The sequence below is a fragment of the Ovis aries genome, chromosome X (genome assembly GCF_016772045.2).
Source record: "Ovis aries strain OAR_USU_Benz2616 breed Rambouillet chromosome X, ARS-UI_Ramb_v3.0, whole genome shotgun sequence".
NCBI lineage: Eukaryota > Metazoa > Chordata > Mammalia > Artiodactyla > Bovidae > Ovis > Ovis aries.
This window is the reverse complement of record NC_056080.1, coordinates 109,437,472-109,454,349: the sequence shown is the minus strand read 5'-3', so window position 1 is coordinate 109,454,349 and position 16,878 is coordinate 109,437,472.

The following is a 16,878-nucleotide window of genomic DNA, read 5'->3' as shown; positions in this document are numbered from 1 at the left end:
TTCGTGTTGCATAAAATATTCTTTTCTTGATTGTTTAAAATAATTTAAAAATGTGACAAACATTTCAGTTTGCAAGCCATAAAAAATAGAAGGCAGGTTAGATCTGTTCCACAGGCTTTAGCCTGCCAACTTCTATTCAGTGAAGTACAATTTTTTTGGAGTGTTAGGTTGATAAAAGCATTTTTATTTTATACTTAATAAACTTTAAAATTATTAAAAGATTTTAGAGCTAATTTGTGCTACTTTTAATAGAAATAAAAATATTTTACACTGAACAACAAAATGTTGATTTTTCCAATTGGAGCTAGTAGAATTCAGAATGGATATTTCCTACTTCTTTGGTAGACAGCTTGTTTATCATTGTTAATTTTCTTCACTATAACCTACACTAAAATAGAATTTTCCTGGGAGAAATAAATAGGTATAGATACAGATTTAGATTAGATAAAGATATTATTTAAAGTTGAAATCATCCATGGTGGAAAAAGACTGAATGTTTTCCCTCTAAGTTTGGCAACAAGTCAAGGATGTATTCTCATCACTTTTATTTAACAATGAACTACAGGTTCTAGTGAATGCAACAAGCAAGAAAAAATAGCTGAAAAATTATACAGACTGGAAAAAAGGAATAAGATTCTCTTTATTTGTGGACAGACTCTCTTTATTTATCTCTTTATTTATATAAGGTCACATAGATTAAAAAATGTCCCAAATAATCTACATAATAGCAACTAAAACTAATGAGATTAATAAGGTCACAATATATGTGAATGTTTGCATCTCCCTCAAATGCATATTCTGAAACCTGATGCTCTCTATGATAGTATTAGGAGGTAGGGCAAATAGAAGGTGCGTATTAGGTCCTAAGGGTGGAGCCCTCATGAAGTGAAACTACTGCTTTTTTTTTTTAACTTTATTTTACTTTACAATACTGTATTGGTTTTGCCATACATTGACATGAATCGACCATGGGTGTACATGCGTTCCCAAACATGAACCCCCCCTCCCACCTCCCTCCCCATAACATCTCTCTGGGTCATCACCGTGCACCAGCCCCAAGCATGCTGTATCCTGCGTTGGACATAGACTGGAAATTCGATTCTTACATGATAGTATACAAGTTTCAATGCCATTCTCCCAAATCATCCCACCCTCTCCCTCTCCCTCTGAGTCCAAAAGTCCGCTATACACATCTGTCTTTTTTGCTGTCTTGCATACAGGGTTGTCATTGCCATCTTTCTAAATTCCATATATATGTGTTAGTATACTGTATTGGTGTTTTTCTTTCTGGCTTACTTCACTCTGTATAATCGGCTCCAGTTTCATCCATCTCATCAGAACTGATTCAAATGTATTCTTTTTAATGGCTGAGTAATACTCCATTGTGTATATGTACCACAGCTTTCTTATCCATTCATCTGCTGATGGACATCTAGGTTGTTTCCATGTCCTGGCTATTATAAACAGTGCTGCGATGAACATTGGGGTACATGTGTCTCTTTCAGTTCTGGTTTCCTCGGTGTGTATGCCCAGCGGTGGGATTGCTGGGTCATAAGGTAGTTCTATTTGCAATTTTTTAAGGAATCTCCACACTGTTCTCCAAAGTGGCTGTACTGAGATTCTTCAGAGCATGCTAGCCCCTTCCACTCTGTATGAACACAGTGAGAAGTCCACAGTGTATAACAACAAAGAATGCTTTCATCAGAACCCCAACCATGATGGCACCCTAATCTTGGACTTTCACACCCCAGAAGTATGAGAAATAAAGTTTTGTTGTTTATAAACCACCCAGTTTATAGTATTTTTGTTATAGACGTCCAATTGGACTGGGTCAACACAGGGTCAATATTCAAAAACTTATTGCAGTCCAAATACAAGTAATGAAATAAAGATAATATAAGTTTATTAAATAAAAAGTATAAACTACAATAACATGAAAACATAAAATATTTAGAGATATGGCTAACAAAATATTTATGTTGAAAACTATGAAACATAGATAAAAGAATTAAAGACATAAATGAAGAGATCTATCGTATTAATGATTTTTAAAATTCAATGTTTAGGATATCATTTCTTTCCCAAATTATCTATATATCCAGAGTAATCCCAAACAAAATTCCATTAGGCATTTTTTTAGTAGAAACAGAAAAGCTAATTCTAAATTTTATTTGGAAAAACAAAGAATAGACTCCCCTCCCCTAAAAAAATGATAAAGAACAAAGTTGAAGGACTTACAGTACCAGATTTTAAAACTTATTAGAATGGTAGACTAATAAAAATAATATAGTGTTGGCATAAGGATAGACATAAACCAATGGAACACAATAGAGAATCCCCAAATAAACTCATACATATATGGTTAACTGCTTTTCAACAAAGTTGACAAATTCTCAATGAAGAATGTAAAAGCTTATCAATAAAGTTTACTAGAAGAACTGAATGTCCATATAGAGGGAATAAAAACTCAACCCTTACCTTGCACCATCTACTAAATTTAACACAAAATGTGTCATACATTTATATATGAGACTTAAAACTACAAAAATTCTAGAGAAAACATAAGAGCAAACCTTTGTGACCTTGGGCTAGGCAAAGTCTCTCAGTAAAATCACAAAAAGCAAAAATATAAAAGAAATATTTGTTGAATTTTAAACTTCTCAAAAGATGATGTTTAGAAATAAAAGGACAAGCTACATATTAAGAGAAAACATTTAGACATATATTTCTGATAAAGCTCTTATATTTGAAATATGCAAAGAACTCAAACCACTTAACAATCAGAAAACTCAGCAATAAAATGGACAAAAGATTTGAACAGACACTTCACCCAAGAAAATATACAGATGACCAAAATGTACATGAAAGCATGGTCAACATTATTGGTCACTGGAAAAATACAAATTGAAACCACAAGAAAATATTACTGCACAATTGTTAGAATAGTTAAATCATTTTTTTATAAAACTGATAATATACCAATTGTTGGAGAGAGTGTGGAACAACTGAAATTCTCAAATAATGTTGGCAGAAATGCATAATGGTAAAGTCATTCGGGAAAACAGTTTGGCAGATGCTTGTAAAACATACACATATTTACCATACTACTCACCAATCTCTGTCCCTAAGTATTTGTCCACATGTACACACAAAGACCTATGCTTGAATGTTTATGTAGCTCTTTAATAAACAGAAATAATCCAATGTTGGTCAGTTGCTAAATGGATGTACAACTTGTGGTACATCACATGAATCAGTAGTTTGATTTTATTTTACTGATTCATGCAACAGCAATGATGAATCTCAAAAGCATTATGTTAAGTGAATGAAGCCACATTTCATTTACATGATATTCCAGAGAAAGTTAAACTGTAGGAACAAAAATCAGTTCAGGGAATAGGGTAGATGAGGTGATTGATTACAAAGGGGAAAAGGGATTCCCTTTTAGAAAGATGAAAATATTTTATAACTTAATTTCAACAGTGGTTATATGACCATCATGGTTACATAAAGAACATACATGGTTACATGTTACTGAAACCCATTACACTGTACATCTGAATAGGAAGAATGTTTCTGTAAATAAATAATACCTTAGTAAATCTGTCTTTAATGAGACATCAAAGTATCAAATTTTATAAATTAGGAGATTTTCATTTAGATCTTTGATAGAACTTTGAAAATCTGCTTTTTGTGAAATATTCAGGTATATAGACCATAGATTAGAAAATAAATTTCTAAGTAGAAGGTTATATTAATGCTCAAACAGAAATAGCAGCCACAACTTTATTATTTTGTTTTGGGTTCATCATGTTTGTCATGAAATAATTCAAAAATTATCTTTTTTTCCCTTTTCCTAAAAGTGAAAAGTACAAAATATTTAACACTAGTACTGAAAGCAAGGGGTTATTTTTTTAAGGGGTTATTTTTAATATTATTCTTTCACTTTACAGTTTTGGAAAACTATAAGTGGCACAAGTAGTCATTTGTTTTTGAAATTTACTCTCAAAAATTTTAGCCAAAAATAGCTCATTCTGCTAAAATATATATGCAGTTATACAATAAGTAAGTGAGTAAGTGAAATCGCTCAGTCCTGTCCGACTCTTTGCGACCCCGTGGACTGTAGCCTACCAGGGGATTTTCCCAACTCAGGGATCTAACCCGGGTCTTCTGCATTGGAGGCAGATGCTTTAACCTCAGACTTGTTTAGTCCAGTTGAAAATGCATACTGTGATTTCTTTGGGCCCATATGCATTTATCTTTGGTGAAAATAAACATTTTCTTTGGAATCTGTATATTTTTATGAATTAGAGTAGTAGATGCTAAACTATGCACTGAAATTCAAAGAGCTCTAGAAAGGAACTACCTGACAGAATCTATTTTCTCTGCTTGTTGGCTACTGATTATCAGAAATCCCATTGGCTTAACATGCAAGTCCATCTGCTTAACATGCAAATGCCCTTGGAAGAGAAAACCAATAATTTCTCAACACCTTAGTGTTAACAATATTAATTTATTTTTCTCTATTAGGAAGAATAAGGAATCAATTTGAATACCCTGGAGGAGTGGTCAAAGTATTAGTCATTCAGTAGGGAGGGTGCTAAAAGTGAGAGGAAAGGATCAAGAAGAAGACTGGCCCACAGAAGAAAATCTACTGACTTCACAATACTGCCTGGTACTAATTGTTGAAAGTTAAATGTGACTGTATCTCTACAAAGTTCATGAATGATGACAATTTTTTCCCTTTATATTGTCAATAAAATCCTTATTTTAAGGTACAAATAATGTTAACAACTATCATACATTTGCCCTTCTTATGTACCAAGTTTTACTTTCATAGCTCACACACTCACTTAATTTGATTCCAGGAGCACAATGGAAAGAATGGACAACTGTATATCATTCACTGAACATCCGTCTTACAAAATTAAAAAAAAAAAAAAAGAACAATCAATACAGGACACTTTACTCCTATTTGTAACACTGCAATGTGTGGCGTTACAACAGGAAAAAATATTGATGGTAAGCTTTTTCTTTCTTTAACTCTTCAGCAAGGTAAGAAATATGGCCACTTTTCTATTAAGGTTGTATTCATTTTTAATGATATTACTTTTGGTAAACAGTAATGATCTAGCCTTATATATAGCTTAAATACCAGTTTTATTGAAGATCCATGTTTTCGCTTTACTGTGCTCATCAAGTAAGATGAAGTGTAATCTGATTTTCTAAATAAATTTTAGATTTCTGACTTTAATTTTTTTACTGTGAATGGGAGAGAATCATTAGCTTCATCACTGATTAACTTATTAATATCTTAAAGCATATTTCTCTTACATTCAACTTCAGTTTCAACAATACCACCCCAATATAAAATTTTACTTAACTTTCTTCTCATGGTTTGCAAAACTGTTGAAGGTATAAAGGAAAATTACAGGTCTGGAAGGGATGGCAAGGACATCTTATATTGAAATGTTAAAGAAATTACTTCTCCCTCTTTTTTAGATTATATGTAGAACATATTTTATTAAATCAGTTCTCATAGATACTATATGTGGATACTATATTAATAGATTATACAGAGTGAAGTAAGCCAGAAAGAAAAACACCAATACAGTATACTAACACATATATATGGAATTTAGGAAGATGGCAATGACGACCCTGTATGCAAGACAGGGAAAGAGACACAGATGTGTATAACGGACTTTTGGACTCAGAGGGAGAGGGAGAGGGTGGGATGATTTGGGAGAATGACATTCTAACATGTATACTATCATGTGAATTGAATCGCCAGTCTATGTCTGACGCAGGATGCAGCATGCTTGGGGCTGGTGCATGGGGATGACCCAGAAAGATGTTATGGGGAGGGAGGTGGGAGGGGGGTTCATGTTTGGGAATACATGTAAGAATTAAAGATTTTAAAATTTAAAAAATAAAAAACTAAAAAAATTAAAAAAAAATAGATTAATAAGTACTATATAAAGATATTGTATATGGTATCTAAATAATATATGTGGATATCATTTATAGATACTATATATGGATACTACTAACTCTTAATAAATCACCTTGAGATATGATGATGAGCGGAATGTCTGCCAATTAGTTCTTGGGACTTCATTATAAACCTTAAAAATCTAAATTCTGTACATATGGAAATCTAGCTTTGGAAACCCAGTTAAGATGTTATGATAACGAAAATTATGCTCCTTTAATTTATAAAAGATCCTCAGAGGTTGATTCTCACTTACAAAGCTCAAATAAATAGATGATTATTTATTCTATAGTGAAGAAACAGCACAATTACAATTCTATATTTAATATCCATTTCATAAGAGTACTAGGCAAATTTCATTATAAAACATCTTCACACAGTGTATTGTTGGTTAGCTCATTTGGATATATTAACAGCTCTAATAGGTCAAGGTCATTGACCGTGGGGTATTAGCAAAAATGACAGTAGGAACTTCTAAAAAACTGCTCCACCATAAAAGCAAACAGTGGCCAAAAGTTGTTGAATTAGTTTTTCTAGAAACATGGAAATTAACCAAATTAAATTAAGTCTTGTAGAAATCTAGGAAGTATTTATTTTTTAAAAAAGCTGAATCTCCTAATAACAGCAAGCTTTGTGTTTTAAAATTCCTTTATTCTCATCTGCCCCTCTACCAGATAAGCAATACACTTGAAAATCAACAGCACACAATCATGGTGAAAACCAAAAGTCTTACAAGAACCAGAGGAGGCTACAAGGAGTCTGAGATCCTACTAAGCTTCATGCTCAGAGAATTATCATTATTAGACCAGTTGGCTATTCACGGAAAGATCTCACTTACAAAAATGTCATTATTTTAGGAACTTATCAAGTGTGAAAGCCTTTTGCCCAGGAGCCTTGGTCAAAGACAACTGCAGGGTGATTATGTCTGCTCCGTCAGTGTATACCAACTGAAGCAAACAACAGATTAATCAAAAAGTTTAAAACTAAAAACTTTCAACTAAGGAGCCTTGAGAAGCTATGGCATATTCCTGGGAATTTAGAAATCCGTGTGTGGGGGGCTGTGTATATAATCAGGAAAGATCTGAGAAGCACTTATTTCTCAAAACTGGCTGACCTTGAAGCTATCTGCAGAAGCAGGAAATAGAGACAAAGGAAGAGTTTGGTTTTTTGTTTTTGTTTTTTCCTTAAACATCTCTTTTTTAAAAGTAGTTTATTTTTTTCATTGAAGGATAATTGCTTTACAGAATTTTGTTGTATTCTGTCAAACCTCAACATGAACCAGCCATAGGTATACATATATCCCCTCCCTTTTGAACCTCCCTCCCTTCTCCCTCCCAATCTCCCTCTCTAGGTTGATACACAGCCCCTGTTTTGAGTTTCCTGAGCCATACAGCAAATTCCCATTGGCTATCTATTTTACATATGGTAATGTAAGTTTCCGTGTTATTCTTTACATACATCTCACCCTCTCCTCCCCTCTCCCCATGACCATAAGTCTATTCTCTATGTCTGTTTCTCCTTTGCTGCATTGTAAATAAATTCTTCAGTACCATTTTTCTAGATTCCATATATATGCATTGGAATATGATATTTATCTTTCTCTTTCTGACTCAGTTCTCTGTATAATAGGTTCTAGGTTTATCCACCTCTTTAGAACTAACTCAAATGTGTTCCTTTTTACGGCTGAGAAAGAGGAGAGTGAAAACGTTGGCTCAAAGCTCTCTGTGGGAGAGGGCGAGGGTGGGAGGATTTGGGAGAATGGCACTGAAACATTTATAATATCATATATGAAATGAATCACCAGTCCAGGTTCTATGCATGATAATGGATGCTTGGGACTGATACACTGAGACAACCCAGAGGGATAGTATGGAGAGGGAGGAGTTTCAGGATGGGGAACACGTGTATACCTGTGGTGGATTCATGCTGATGTATGGCAAAACCAATACAATATTGTAAAGTAATTAACCTTCAACTAAAATAAATAAATTTATATTTAAAAAAAGAAAACCAACACAAGGGTTCAAGCTCAAAAATAAGCAAAAAAAAAAAAAAAAAAAAGCTCAACATTCAGAAAACTAAGATCATGGCATCTGGTCCCATCACTTCACGGCAAATAGATGGGGAAACAGTGGAAACAGTGTCAGATTCTATTTTTCTGGGCTCCAAAATCACTGCAGATGGTGACTGAAGCCATGAAATTAAAAGACACTTACTCCTTGGAAGGAAAGTTATGACCAACCTAGATAGCATATTGAAAAGCAGAGATATTACTTTGCCAACCAAGATCCGTCTAGTCAAGGCTATGGTTTTTCCTGTGGTCATGTATGGATGTGAGAGTTGGACTCTGAAGAAGGCTGAGCACCGAAGAACTGATGCTTTTGAACTTTGGTGTTGGAGAAGACTCTTGAGAGTCCCTTGGACTGCAAGGAGATCCAACCAGTCCATCCTAAAGGAGATCAGCCCTGGGTGTTCATTGGAAGGACTGATGCTGAAGCTGAAACTCCAATACTTTGGCTGCCTCATGCAAAGAGTTGACTCACTGGAAAAGACCCTGATGCTAGGAGGGATTGGGGGCAGGAGGAGAAGGGGACGACAGAGGATGAGATAGCTAGATGGCATCACCAACTCAATGGACATGAGTTTGAGTGAACTCCCGGGAGTTAGTGATGGACAGGGAGGCCTGATGTGCTGTGATTCATGGGGTCGCAAAGAGTCGGACACTACTGAGCGACTGAACTGAACTGAACTGAATATTCCATTGTGCATATGTGCCACACTTCTTTATCCATTCATCTGTTGATGGACAGCTAGGTTGCTTCCATATTCTAGCTATTGTAAATAGTGCTGCAATGAACAATAGGATATATGCATCTTTTTCAATTTTGCTTTCCTCAGGGTATATGCCTAGGAGTGGAATTGCTGGGTCATATGGTCGTTTTATTCCTCGTTTGTTAAGGAATCTCCATACCATCTTCCATAGTGGCTGTATCAATTTACATTCCCACCAACAGTGCAAGAGCCTTCCCTTTTCTCCACACCCTCTCCAGCATTTATTCTTTGTAGACATTTTGATGATGGCCATTCTGACTGGTATGAGGTGATACCTCATTGTAGTTTTTATTAGAATTTCTCTAATAATGAGTGACATTGAGCATCTTTTTATGTGTTTGTAGTCATCTGTATGTATTCTTTGGAGAAATGTCTGTTTAGGTCTTTTTCTCACTTTTTGATTAGGTTGTTTTTCTGTCATTGAGTTGTATGAGCTGCTTGTATATTTTGGAAATTAATCCTTTGTCAGTTGTTTCATTTGCTATTATTTTCTCCCATTCTGAAGGTTGTCTTCTCACCTTGCTTATAGATCCCTTTGCTGGGCAAAAGCTTTTAAGTTCAGGTCCCTCTTGTTTACTATCATGTTTATTTCCTTTACTCTAGGAGGTGAGTCATAGAGGATCTTGCTTTGATTTATGTCATTGAGTGTTCTGCCTATGTTTTCCTCTAAGAGTTTAATAGTTTGTGGTCTTAAATTTAGGTCTTTAATCCATTTTGAGCTTATCTTTGTGTATAGTGTTAGGAAGTATTCTAATTTGATCCTTTTACACATAGCTGTCCAGTTTTCCCAGTATCATTTATTGAAGAGGCTGTCTTTGCCCCATTGTATATTTTTGCCTCCTTTGTCAAAAATAAGTTACCCATAGGTGCATGGGTTTATTTCTGGGCTTTCTATCTTGTTTCATTGGTCTATGTTTGTTTTTGTGACAATACCATACTGTCTTGATGACTGCAGCTTTGTCGTATACTCTGAATTCAGGAAGGTTGATTCCTCCAGCTCCAGTCTTCTTTCTCAAGACTGATTTGGCTATTTGAGGTCTTTTGTGGTTCCATATGAATGGTGAAACTTTTTGTTCTAGTTTGGTGAAAAATCCCATTGGTATTTTGATAGTGATCACAATGAATCCGCAGATTGCATTTCATAGTATAGTCATTTTCACAATATTGATTCTTCCTATCCAGGAACATGATATATCTCTCCATCTGTTTATGTCATCTTTGATTTCTTTCCATTCACTTCACTTCACTTCAGTCGCTCAGTCGTGTCCGACTCTTGGCGACCCCGTGAATCGCAGCACACCAGGCCTCCCTGTCCATCACCAACTCCCGGATTGCACTCATCTCACATGCTAGTAAAGTAATGTTCAAAATTCTCCAAGCCAGGATTCAGCAATACGTAAACTGTGAACTTCCTGATGTTCAAGCTGGTTTTAGAAAAGGCAAAGGAACCAGAGATCAAATTGCCAACATCCACTGGATCATGGAAAAAGCAAGAGAGGTCCAGAAAAACATCTATTTCTGCTTTATTGACTATGCCAAAGCCTTTGACTGTGTGGATCACAATCAACTGTGGAAAATTCTTCAAGAGATGGGAATACCAGACCACCTGACCTGACTCTTGAGAAATCTGTATGCAGGTCAAGAAGCAACAGTTAGAACTGGACATGGAACAGCACACTGGTTCCAAATAGGAAAAGGAGTATGTCAAGGCTGTATATTGTCACCCTGCTTATTTAACTTATATGCAGAGTACATCATGAGAAACAATGGACTGGAAGAAACACAAGCTGGAATCAAGATTGCCGAGAGAAATATCCATAACCTCAGATATGCAGATGACACCACCCTTATGGCAGAAAGTGAAGAGGAACTAAAAGCCTCTTGATGAAAGTGAAATTGGAGAGTGAAAAAGTTGGCCTAAAGCTCAACATTCAGAAAACGAAGATCATGGCATCCGGTCCCATCACTTCATGGGAAATAGATGGGGAAACAGTGGAAACAGTGTCAGACTTTATTTTCTTGGGCTCCAAAATCACTGCAGATGGTGATTGCAGCCATGAAATTAAAAGATGTTTACTCCTTGGAAGAAAGTTTTGACCAACCTAGATAGTATATTCAAAAGCAGTGTCTATAATTTTCTCTGTACAGTTCTTTTGTCTCGTTAGGTAAGCTTATTCCTAAATATTTAATTTTTTTGTTGTTGTTGCAATGGTGAATGGGAGTGATTCCTTAATTTCTCTTTCTGATTTTTCATTGTTAGAATATAGAAATGCAAGTGTTTTCTGTGTATTGATTTTGTATCCTACAACTTTACTAAATTCACTGATTTGCTGTAGTAATTTTCGGATACTATCTTTAGGGTTTTCTATGTAAAGTATCATGTCATCTGCAAACAGGGAGAGCTTTACTTTTTCTTTTCTGACCTGAATTCCTTTTATTTCTTTTTCTTCTCTGACTGCTGTAGCTAGGACTTCCAGAACAATGTTGAATAATAGTGGTGAAAGTGGAAACCCTTGTCTTGTTCCTGATATTAGGGGGAATTCTTTCAATTTTTCACCATTGACAAAAATGTTTACTGTAGGCTTATCATATATGGCCTTTACTATGTTGAGGTAGATTCCTTCTACATCTATTTTGTGGAAGAGTTTTAATCATAAATGGGTGCTGAATTTTCTCAAAGTCTTTTTCTGCATCTATTGAGATTATCATATGGATTTTATCTTTCAATTTGTTAATATGGTGTATCACACTGTTTCATTTGCATATGTTGAAGAATCCTTGCATTCTTGAAATAAATCCAACTTGATCATGGTGTACGAGCTTTTTGATGTGTTGCTGAATTCTGTTTGCTAACATTTTGTTGAGGATTTCTGCATCTATGTTCATCAGTGATATCTGCCTGTAGTCTTCTTTTTTTGTGTTGTCTTTGTCTGGTTTTGGTATCAGGGTGATGAAGGCATCATAAAATGAGTTTGGAAGTGGTCCTTCCTCTGCAATTTTTTGAAAGAGTTTTAGAAAAATAGGTATTAGCTCTTCTCTAAATGTTTGATAGAATTCTCCTGTGAAGCCATCTGGTCCTGGGATTTTGTGTTTTGAGAGATTTTTGATCACAGCTTCAACTTCAGTGCTCATAATTGTGTTGTTCCTAATTTGTATTTCTTCCTGGTTCAGTCTCAGAAAGTTGAAATTTTCAAAGAACCCGTCCATCTTCCAGGTTATCCATTTTATGGCCATATAGTTTTTCATAATAGGCTCTTTTAATCCTGTGTATTTCTGCATTGTCTGTTGTAACCTCTACTTTTTCATTACTAATTTTGTTGATTTTATTCTTCTCTCTTTTTTTTTTTTTTTTGACGAGTCTGGCTAAAGTTCTGACAATTTTGTTTATCTTCTGAAAGAATAAGCTTTTAGTTTTATTAATCTTTGCTATTGTTTCTTTCATTTATTTTTCATTTATTTCTACTGGATCTTTTTGATTTATTTGCTTCTACTAACTTTGGGGATTTTTTTTGTTCTTTTAGGTGTAAAGTTAGGTTGTCTATTAGATGTTTTTCTTGTTTCCTGAGGTAGGCTTGTATTGCTATAAACTTCCCTCTTAGAACTGCTTTTGCTGCATAACATAGGTATTGAGTTGTCTTGTTTTCATTGTCATTTGTTTCTAGAAATTTTTTTTTTATTTCCCTTTTGATCTCTTCAGTAGCCTATTGGTTATTTAGAAATGTGTTGCTTAATCTCCATGTGTTTGTGTTTCTTACACTTTTTTCCTTGTAACTGATATCTAGTCTCATAGCGCTGTAGTCAGAGAAGATGCTTGATATGATTTCAATTTTCTTAAATTTACTGAGGTTTTATTTGTGACCCAAGATGTGGTCTATCCTGGAGAATGTTCCATGTGCACTTGAGAAGAAGGTGTGTTCTTCTGCATTTGAATGGAATGTCCTGAAGATATCAATGAGACCCATCTCATCTAATGTGTCATATAAGACTTGTGTTTCTTTATTAATTTTCTGTTTTGATGATCTGTCCATTGGTGTGAGTGGGGTGTTAAAGTCTCCTACTATTATTGTATCACTGTCAATTTCACCTTTTATGTCTGTTACTGTTTGTCTTATGTATTGAGGTGCTCCTATGTTGGGAGCATAGATATTTATAATTGTTATGTCTTCCTCTTGGGTTGATCCCTTGATCATTATGTAGTGTCCTTCCTTATCTGTTGTAATCTTCTTTATTTTCAGTCTATTTTGTCTGATATGAGGATTGCTACTCCAGCTTTCTTTTGCTTCCCATTTGCATGGAATATATTTTTCCATCCTTTCACTTTCAGTCTATATGTGTCTTGAGGTCTGAAGTGGGTTTCTTGTAGACAACATATATATGGGTCTTGTTTGTGTATCCATTCAGCCAGTTGGTGTCTTTTGGTTGGGGCATTTAGTCTATTTACATTTAAAGTAATTATTGATATATATGTTCCTATTGCCACTTTCTTAATTGTTTGGGGTTGCTCTTATAGATCTTTTTTCTTCTTTTATATTTCTTGACTATATAATTCCCTCTAACACTTGTTATAAAGTTGGTTTGGTGGCACTGAATTTGCTTAACATTTTCTTTTCTGGAAAGCTTTTTATTTCTCCATCAGTTTTGAATAGGATCCTTGCCAGATACAGTAAGCTTGGTTATAGATTTTTCCCTTTCAGTACTTTAAATATATCCTGCCATTTCCTTCTGGCCTGCAGAGTTTCTGCTGAAAGATCAGCTGTTAAGCATATGAGGTTTCCCTTGTATTATACTTGTTGCTTTTCCTTGCTGCTTTTAATATTCTTTCTTTATGTTTAGTCTTTGTTAGTTTGATTAGTATGTGTCTTGACGTGTTTCCCTTTGGGTTTATCTTGTATGGGACTCATTGTGCCTCGTGGACTTGATTGACTATTTCCTTTTCTATGCAGGGGAAATTTTCAACTATAATCTCTTAAAAAATTTTCTCAAACCCTTTCTTTTTCTCTTCTTCTTCTGGGACCACTATAATTGGAATATTGGTGAGTTTGATATTGTCCCAGAGGTCTCTGAGACTATCCTCAGTTCTTTTCATTCTTTTTTACTTTATTCTGCTCTTCAGAAATTATTTCCACCATTTTATCTTCCAGCTCATTGATTTGTTCTTCTGCTTTAGATATTCTGCTATTGATTCCTTCTAGAGTGTTTTAACTTTCAGTAATTGTGTTTTTTGTCTCTGTATGTTTATTCTTTAATTCTTCTAGGTCTTTGTTAATTGATTCTTGCATTTCCTCCATTTTGTTTTCAAGGTTTTTGATCATCTTTACTATCATTATTCTGAAATCTTTTTCAGGTAGTTTGCCTATTTTCTCTTCATTTAATTGGATCTCTGTGTTTCCAATTTATTCCTTCATTTGTGTAGTATTTCTCTGCCTTTTCATTTTTTTTCTTAACTTAATGTGTTTGAAGTATCCTTTTCCCAGGCTTCAAGGTTGAATTCTTTCTTCCTTTTAGTTTCTGCCCTCCTAAGGTTAGTACAGTGGTTTTTGTAAGCTTCTTATAGGGTGAGATTTGTACTGCTTTGTTTGTTTCTTTGTTTTTCCTCTGATGGGCAAGGCTGAGTGAGGTGCTAATCCTGTCTGCTGGTGATTGGGTTTGTATATTTTTGTTTTGTTTTTGTGCAGGCATCCTGCACAGTGTGCTACTGGTGGTTGGGTGATGTTGGGTCTTATATTCAAGTGGTTTCCCTTGTGTGAGTTCTCACTATTTGATACTCTCTAGAGTTAGTTCTCTGGTAGTCTAGGGTCTTGGAGTTAGTGCTCCTACTCCAAAGGCTCAGGGCCTGATCCCTCTTTAGATGTTTGGGCACTTCAGTGCTTATTCCTAGGACTTCCCTTCTTCCCTGTATTTTCTCTCCTGTGATCTCCCCATGTCCTGTCTTCCGAGACCACAGTCATGTCAATGACTCACAAACTGACTTTTCCAGCTCGGCATATATAGATGCTGTTGTCTTCATCTTTTAAAGCTGGGAGTTAAGAGACACTATCTCTACAGTTATAGTTGTTGATGGTAGCCTGTTTCTAGGTAACTATCTTTTGCCACACACAGCCAGATCCTAGCCCTGCTGGCACCCATGCCTGCTGAGCACATGCTTGCAGCAGGGAACAGGACCGAGTTGGGGAAGGCTTGGTGCAGCAGTTCTGCCCTGCATCTCACCACTTGTGATCATGGATCTAAGGCAGAATTTTTAACTGTTTGTTTGAGTGCTGAAGGCATGCCTCAACAAACATACAGAGAACCTTTTGGTGAAGACTGAGAAACATATTGTTTCTATGCATTTAAGGAAATCTTAAATTTATAATCATTAGTTAACCACTAAACTAATCAGGCACAGAACAGGAAAAGTTAGGCTTTCATTCCAATCCCAAAGAAAGGCAATGCCAAAGATTTCAAACTACTATACAATTGCACTCATTTCACATGCTAGAATTCTTTAATCTAGACTTCAGCAGTATGTGAACCAAGAACTTACAGATGTACAAGCTTGATTTAAAAGAAGCAGAGGAACCAGAGATTAAATTGCCAACATTCATTAGATCCAGAGAAAGCAAGAGGATTCCAGAAAAACATCTACTTCTGCTTCATTGACTAAAATTTTTGACTGGGTGGATCACAACAAACTGCAAAATTCTTAAAGAGATGGAAATACTAGACCACCTTACCTGTCTCCTGAGAAACCTGTATGCAGTTCAAGAAGCAACAGTTAGAACCAGACATGGAACAACAGAATGGTTCCAAATTGGGAAAGGAGTACATCAAGGCTGCATATTGTCACCCTGCTTACTTAACTTACATGCAGAGTACATCATGCAAAATTCTGGGCTGGATGAATCAAAAGCTGGAATTAAGACTGTGAGGAGAAATACCAAAAACAGATATGCAAATGATACCACCCTTATGGCAGAAGGTGAAGAGGACAAGAAAAGCCATTTGATGTGGGTGAAAGAGGAGAGTGAAAAAACTGGCTTAAAATTCAACATTCAAAAAACTAGATCATGGCATACAGTCCCACCACTTCATGGCAGATAGATGGGGAAAAGTGGAAACAGTAAGAGATTTCATTTTCTTGGGCTCTAAAATCACTGTGTATGGTGACTACAACCATGAAATTAAGACACTTGCTCCTTGAAAGGAAAGCTATGACAAACATAGACAGTTTATTAAAAGGCAGAGATATCACTTGGCCAACAATGGTCCATGGTTTTTCCAGTAGTCATGTATGGATGTGAGAGCTAGACCTGAAAGAAGGCTGAGTATCCAAAAATTAGTGCTTTGCTGTGCTGGAGGAGACTCTCAAGAGTCCCTTGGACAAGAAGGAGATCAAATCAGTCAATGCTAAAGGAAATCATCCCTGAATATTCATTGAAAAGGTTGATGGCTGAAGCTGAAGCTCCAATACTTGGCCCACCAGATGCAAAGAGCTGACTCAATGGAACATATCCTGATGTGGGGAAAGATCGAGGGCAGGAGGAGTAGGGGATGACAGAGGATGAGATGGTTGGATGACATCACCAACTCAATGGACATAAGTGTGAGCAAGCTCCAGGAGATTGTAAAGGACAGGGAAGCCAGATGTGCTGCAGTCCATGGGGGTCACAAAGAGTCAGACACAATTTAGTGACTGTAAAACAATAACCCATCAATTAAAGGCCTCCAAATTTAATATCCTATATTATCTAAATTACAAAGTCCATCCAATCAGTAACTGGTATACATTTTGTTATTATAGATTTGGCCAATATGTTACACTGAGTGCCTATTTCAACATCCTTTCAGTCATATTTTGCTTTCACATCCATAGGGAAATGATACTTGGCCACCAATAGAATACTTCAGCAGCTTTACAATCATACACAACCTTCATAGGCTATATTTTAGCTGCATCAACTTTCCATCGTGAATACAGTTTTGACACTACATGGTTAACAGACATCCTCTGAGGCAAAATTTCATTTGCCACATTTATTCAGGATATACACATTTATAAAAGGGCTCATAAA